Source organism: Erigeron canadensis, chromosome 7 (assembly GCF_010389155.1).
Source record: "Erigeron canadensis isolate Cc75 chromosome 7, C_canadensis_v1, whole genome shotgun sequence".
NCBI lineage: Eukaryota > Viridiplantae > Streptophyta > Magnoliopsida > Asterales > Asteraceae > Erigeron > Erigeron canadensis.
The window spans coordinates 2,375,532-2,383,080 of record NC_057767.1 but is presented as its reverse complement, the minus strand read 5'-3'; positions in this window follow the sequence as shown (position 1 = coordinate 2,383,080).

Below are 7,549 nucleotides of genomic sequence, written 5' to 3'. Positions count from 1 at the left end.
CTATTGGTCCTTTTTTTTTTTTTGCAGGATTTCTGCTTTATATAAAATACATAAAAAATGCTTATGTGAAAAGAGAGAAAATCTAACAATAGAATTTTTTTAGGTTCGAACTGTTCCAAGTTCTGTCCATCGGGGTTCCTTCGAGTGTTTCCAGTTTATATGTTCCGTTCCCGAATGCTGTTCGTACCCGATATGGGACTTCCCATGTTAGACCTAACTTTCCGGTGTATTCCTTTTCACTTGCACTATTTAATCGTAGTATATAGTCCCTTGTTTTGAATGTTGTAGGGTTTACCCTTCTATTGTAGTATCCTTCAATCTTCTTTTTGAAAGCAGCTTCTCTGATAGCTGCGATTTCTCGTCGCTCCTCCAATAGGTCGAGGTCAACCCTTAATTCTTCTGAGTTTCCTTCGGTATTTAGTGTCCTATATGTAGAGACTTGGAACTCTGCAGGTGCTACAGCCTCCGTCCCATACGCTAAACTGAAGGAGGTTTCCCCATTGCTTCTTTTGGGTGTTGTTCTATTGGCCCAAAGGACCAATGGTAATTCATCTATCCATCCTTTATGACTCCGTCCGAGTCTCTTTTCTATGCCTTTTATTATTTCCCTGTTCGTCATCTCTACCTGCCCATTTCCTTGGGGACGATATACAAATGTGAAAGATTGTTTTATCTGCATGTTGTTACAAAACTCAGGGAAAACACCTTTTGCAAACTGTGGGCCATTGTCAGATATTATTGTATGAGGTACCCCGAATCTACATATGATATGTTCCCATACGAATTTTTTTATCTGGTCCCCATTTGTTGTGGCAAGTGGCTTTGCTTCCACCCACTTAGTGAAGTAATCAATGGCTACGACTAGGAACTTCTTTCTGTTCTGACCTTCGGGAAGGGGTCCCACGAGATCAATTCCCCACTGCATGAATGGCCATGCTGAGGTTACTGAAATCATATCATTTTTCGGTTGCCGCGAAACATTAGCACGTAGTTGACAGGCTTCGCAGTTCTTTAATAAGGCCGTGGAGTCTTGGTGCATTGTTGGCCAAAAATATCCGAGTCGCATGGCCTTCGTAGCGACAGATCTTGCTCCTGAATGGGCATCGCAAATCCCCTCATGTATCTCGCGGATGATCATCTCCGCTTGCTTAGGCCCTACGCAACAGAGCCAAGGTGTAACAAAACCTCTCTTGTACAGCTTTTTATCCAATATCTTATATTGCGGGGCTTTGACCCTTATCTTGCGAGCTTCGCTCCTATCGGCCTGGAGTATCCCACTTACAAGGTATTCATAGATGGGGGTCATCCATGTTTTGCCCTCCTCTTCTACGAGATCCAATATCTGTTTTTCTCCCATTGATCTTGCTTTCAGGACTTCCACTAGCGCTTGTTTTCCCAGGTGCCCGAACGTAAGAGATGCCAACTTGCTCAGGGCGTCTGCCTTTTTGTTCTGATTTCTTCTTATGTGCTCTATTTCGAAGTGGCTAAAGTATTCTATTAACTCCTGTACCTTCTGTAGATATAGCTTCGTGGTACCTTGTTTTGCCTCGTATGTTCCTTTCACTTGGTACGCCACTAGTTGGGAGTCAACATATACCTGGATATTTCGTATCTTCATATCCCTTGCGATACGAAGCCCTGCCAACAGTGCCTCGTATTCATCCTCATTATTGGTCACTTCGAATTCGAACCTGAGTGCATAGGTGAATTCTTTCTCTTCCGGGCTGATTAACATAAGTCCAGCTCCGCAACCATCAGAGCTAGCTGATCTGTCGGTATATAGTTTCCAGGTGTCATTTTCGACACTTCCCGTTACTTCTAGCGACACGGCGTGTGTCATGGAGTCGTTGCCTTCATGTACCTCGCTAATAAAATCTGCCAGTACTTGCCCTTTAATTGCATGTCGTGCTCTGAACTCTATGTCGTGTTCTCCTAACTCGATAGCCCATTTGGCTACTCTTCCCGACTTCTCAGGTTTTGACAATATCTGCCTTTGATACGTAGTGTAACACCCCGACTATGGCGGAAACACGAGATGCCACAGAACGACATGGTACAAAAGATTTAAATGGAAAACATCATAATTAAAGTCTTAAAATCATCCCAAAATAACCGTTTACATAGTTCAAATTCAATTGTTTAAAACCATTACATAAATCCAAATCCGAATTTAAAAAGATACTTGTTTGCATTACAAGCCTTCAAACATCAAACAGTTACAACATCCAGAGGCGGTCCATTAGCAAACCTACTGCTCTAAACCTGAAAAGCATGAAGAAAAAGTGTCAACTACGAGAGTTGAGTGAGTTCATAGGTTTTTAACTAGCAACATATACATATTAATATACCAATTATGATCAAAAATAAAGAACCACCAAGAAGGACCTTCAAATATCTTTACGAATATTCTTTTCCAAAAACGTATGTTCAAATCTTAATATCCGATCATTTCAACTTCAATTTCTTTTAGCCACGAGGGCAAAATTTAAATAGCTTTTTGGTGAATAAATACTTGAGCCACTACTACTACCATTTTCAAGTCCAAGCTTTATAATACTTCTTATCTTTGCACAAGCTGTCAATCAAGTGCCTTACTTATACTTGGGGTCGTGTCATGAGAACGACCGATTAAACTTACGTAGCTAGAACACCCTAATGGTCGGACTGGAAGTGATGGTCGTCACGAAGGCAACCAACCTTCCACCGTTACACTCTGGATGGGTGGACGACTCCTAGTTGCGCAACTATCTAACTACAGGCCTCCCTTAGGAGTAAATAGTAGTGTACCGAAAAGAAAACGGGTTGACAGAACTCAAGTTCATCATATAACAATTATCACTTGGAACATATGTTATAACTTCATATCATATTCATACTTATCAAGAGTCATTTCATATATCAAACTTTCTTTCAAGAAACGCTTCATATATATAGGTATAAAATAACTTTACTTATCATGCTTTTCACCCCGAAAGTTAAACACATAAAATAGTTTGAAAGGGGCTATGACTCACTTGATTGGAGGGTGTTAGGGGCTGATCAAGTACGTGGAATGCGCCTAGTGGTGTCGTTCCTCAAGCAAGCCTAAACCATGGTATTCAAATATACACAACGTAAGTGTGTGTTACATGAACTAGTAAACTAGATCATGAGATGTATGCTAGTAGGATTGCCTATCTTTGGTTGTTACTTAATTATGGAATCAAGTTTATTATGATGTTCAAAATGTTTGGTTAAATTAGAATTGGTGATAAGAGTAGTTTTCGCGTTATACGTTTTTGCGCGTTTATTGGAATTTCGGTAGTTTGGCTTTGATACGCATGATTTCTTTTGTATGCTTAGCCTTGTAATTTTATTTGATATTGGTACTGTAATATTATGAATCTTAAAATATATTTTCTGATTTATATTAATTTCCTTGATTTATTATTATTTAATTAATTATTTATTCCATTTATTCATTAATTAATTAAATAATTCTTTATAATTATCTTTAGGTTCTTAAATTACCTTTAAAAATTCATAGATAATTATATTGTATTTATCTACTGATTATTATGCTTTTAAACTTGTAATGTTATATTTTATATATTTATTCAAGCTTTATTATTATTTATTTAATAATAGTGATTAATTAGTGATTTTAACTTAGTTATTTATTCTTAAACCATATGAAACTTGGTTCTTTTCTTGTAATTATTTTTCTACAGTAGGTTTGAGTTATCTTATCATTGGTTATGTGAATTTGTCCAAGTTCATGATTTATATAATTTATTATTGATTTAATTATCCTTTAAATCCCTTTTAAATTCATTAATTCATAAAAACACTTAGAAATCACCACAAGGGTTTTTGTCCAAAAATTCTTCACAGTAACTTTGTGATATTTTCTTGGTCATTTGATTTTTGTGCAAGTGGGTGCTAAAAGTGCATTTTTACAACCTTTCGGTTTTCGATTTCAAGCCTAATTTGACTTGTTTAGTTCCATACTTGTATTTTTGACATATTAACAATTTTTCCAGAATATTAACACAAATATTAACATATTTTTCACCTATGACAAGCCTAGCTTCATCTCATAATCCAACAACAATCCAACCTTCTTAAATCTAGCATGTATGCACTTAAATCAATACTTTTTAACATAAAGCTTTATCCATCTCAAATCCATCAATATGAAAACATGTTTTTATGAAATATTCCAGAAAATATATATGCAAATATTATATAAAACATGTTCATCTTTTTATATAAAAAGTTACTTTACAACTATCAACACATATCCACCTTTTTGATGCTTACTTTTATAGATCCAACACTTTAACAACAAAATCTATATTTTAATAAAAATTTCCAGAAATATAACCTTCATAATATACATAAATATAACCATTTTTCAAAGGAAGAATCACATCAAGAACTATTAAACATATATCCACACTTTTAGGTCTTAAACTAGTTGAATCATTGGATTTTTCTTCATAGATCTAACGTGCATGAGCATGAGAAGGAAGATCCTATCAACTTTGCCCTCATTAAGTGTATATTTGAAAGAAAACTTGAAGATTCATAAAGAAAGCATGAGTTTTTGATAAAATCTTTAAGCATAAACATAAACAAGATTTAATCTAGAAAAAGGAAGGAAGATTATACCCTTGAAGAACAAGTTTTTGGATGATGAAAAAGTGCAGAAAATTCGTGGCCTATACCCTCCAAAATACCCTCAATCTAGCCTTGAAATAACCCTTAATCTCTAGCTTAATCCAACCCTTGCTTAGCCTAACTTAAACCCTTATTATTATCAAGTATTAAGGTTGATTTTGTTGGTGTTTTCCTTGTTCCTTGGCTGCCGAAAATGAAGAGAGAAAAGGGAGAGAAGAAGAGTTTTTGAGAGAGAAATGTGTTGGGAGGAGATGGAATGATTAGTGAGTGTGTGTAGTATGTGTTTTGGTGGTGAGTTCCAAGACTTAAAGCATGTAAAATTTGAAAAGGGAATGTATGTGTGGGAGGGTATGGAGGCCGGCCTATAGGGGGCAAATGAAAGGGTTTCATATTTTTTTTTTTTGTTAAATTATAATGTATAAGTTGTTGTATAAGTATATGTTAATTATGTATTTGTTTTGTAAGTGTTTAGTTAGTTAAATGTAAGTAATTGATTGTTTTAGGTAGGAATATGTATATGTATGCATATGTCATGTATATATATGTGTAAGGATATATTTTTGTATTTTTAGTTGGTTGCATAGGTCATTGGTTGTAAATTCGTATTCATTTTTAAGCTTATATGCTTACTTATTAAGTTTTCGACGCTTTTACGCACATAATACTTCCAATTATATTTTTAGTTGGAAATTTTACTTATTATGATCATATTTACTTGATTTGGTTTTGTTTTTGATTTGTTGGATATTTCATAGGGATTTTGATTGGTATCTCAATTTGTGAGACTTAAGTTATTATTATCGTAACGATTAATCACCTCTAAAAATTTTTGTTCCGAGGTATTTTCATTAGGTAATTCTTATAACATATCATTAGTTTTAGATTACTAATTTGGGGCATTACCTACTAGCTTCAAGTATAACTATGGCTTGCGGGAACATAGATAACCTAACTAGCACATATATAATATTAAAAGTACGGTTGTTACACGTAGCTCCTGCGTTCTTCAAACCGAAGGGCATCTTTCGGTAACAGTAGGTCCCCTTGCTGGTGTAGAACGCAGTTTTGTCTTCATCTTCTTCTGCCATCTGTATTTGGTGGTAGCCTTTGTATGCGTCCAAAAAACATTTCAACCTGTGTCCTGCTAGCGACTCCACTTTCCAATCTATTTCGGGTAACGGGTTACAATCTTTCGGGCACGCCTTGTTTATGTTGGTGAATCGACACACATCCGCCACCCTCCGTCTCCTTTTTTGACCATTACGGGGTTTGCAATCCAGATCGGATATACTGACTCTCTTATTATTCCTGCTTTTAATAGTTCTTCTACCTCTTTTCTTGCCGCTTCGTCCCTATCGGCGGAGAGGCTTCGTTTCTTCTGATGGGTCGGTTCTATGTGCTTTCGTTCGTTTAAGCGATGCTCCGTTACGATGGTTTTACCTTCCAGCGTAATGACCCTCGGGACTCCAGTCATGTCTGTGTATTTCCACGCGAATATGTCCATATTCGATTGTAGTAATTTTTGGAGTTTCCGTTTACACTCATCGGAGAGCTTGGCACCTATGGAAATGGTTTGATCCGGGAATCCTGGATTAACCATGATCTTAACGATATTCTCTTCTTCCGAAGGTTCTTTTAAGGACTTAACTTCCTCTTCCACTCTTTTGACGTCTTTAATTTGTTTTGTTTGCTCATAGGACGAGCGGATCGTGCCTATCCCGTTCTTTGATTGGAACTTGACAAGCCTATGGATCACTGAGGGGACCATTTCCATCTTTTGCATCGCTGTTCTTCCCAAAATGATAGTATAAGGTGAGGGGGATCGTACTATCAATAGATCCAGTGTTTCGGTCCTTTCGTATTCCCCATCTTTGATAGTGACATCTAGATCGAGTTCTTCTAGTGGCCATGCATGCTCTCCGGAGAAACCGACCAAGGGGCTGCGGGGGTCCGTTCGTCGGGCCCTTAGAGCCTCCAGATGTTTGAGAAAGCAATGTTCGAATATCACATCACATTCACTCCCGCTATCCAGATAAACCCTTCGTACTTCGATATTGAATATTAAGGCGTGGATGATAAGTGGGTCATTGGAAGGTTTATCTCTTCCCAATGGTGGGAAGTAAAAACCTTCCTTCAGGTTCTTTACTGGGCTTGAGTGGCGGGCGGCTCTCTGGCCGATTGCTAGGGTGGGCCTCCTGCGGCTCAAGGGTCCGCCTTTGTTTTTCTTTACCATCTCCGGTGGGAGTACATAATTCTTTTTACAAAGCTAGCGGGTCTCACGGATGACACTAAATGATTGTACACCAAACCGAGATTAGGTTTAGAAAGGGGAATGATTGGTGTTTTGGTTGTTTGTTGGCGATTCCCCGAAGGTAGAGTTAGTCTCTTTACGCCGATTTGAATATGATTAGTATCCGGCCGATTGGGATCATGCCGATGATTATATTTTTGGATCTGATTGATCGTATATGTGTGAATAATAAATTGAATGCCTTTGTGAGGTCTTATGGGTCTCTTTTTATAGGGAGACTTTATCTTGGAGGAAAAGCTAAAGACTTTCTAAGTTTTAGGGAATAGAAAGTCCAGGAGGACCGTTTCCTTTTTTCATGGACTAAGAGATAAGACCAAATCTCTGAATTATAGGGGAACAATTCCTATCTCTTTATTTTTCAGCGGAGGGCTTCGTTACGGACAACCCTTCGTATCGCAGTTCCTAGTGGTATGTCCTGTGTACCGATAGGGGTATATCATCAGTTATCTAATTGTGGAGGGAATATTGATTGGGTATAATTTGAAATTGGAGCAGAATGGGTTCCGGTCTTGGATAATGTTGGTGGGCTTAGAGTTTTTTGTTGCTCATTTTATTGGGCTTTGGTACAGGTTTTCT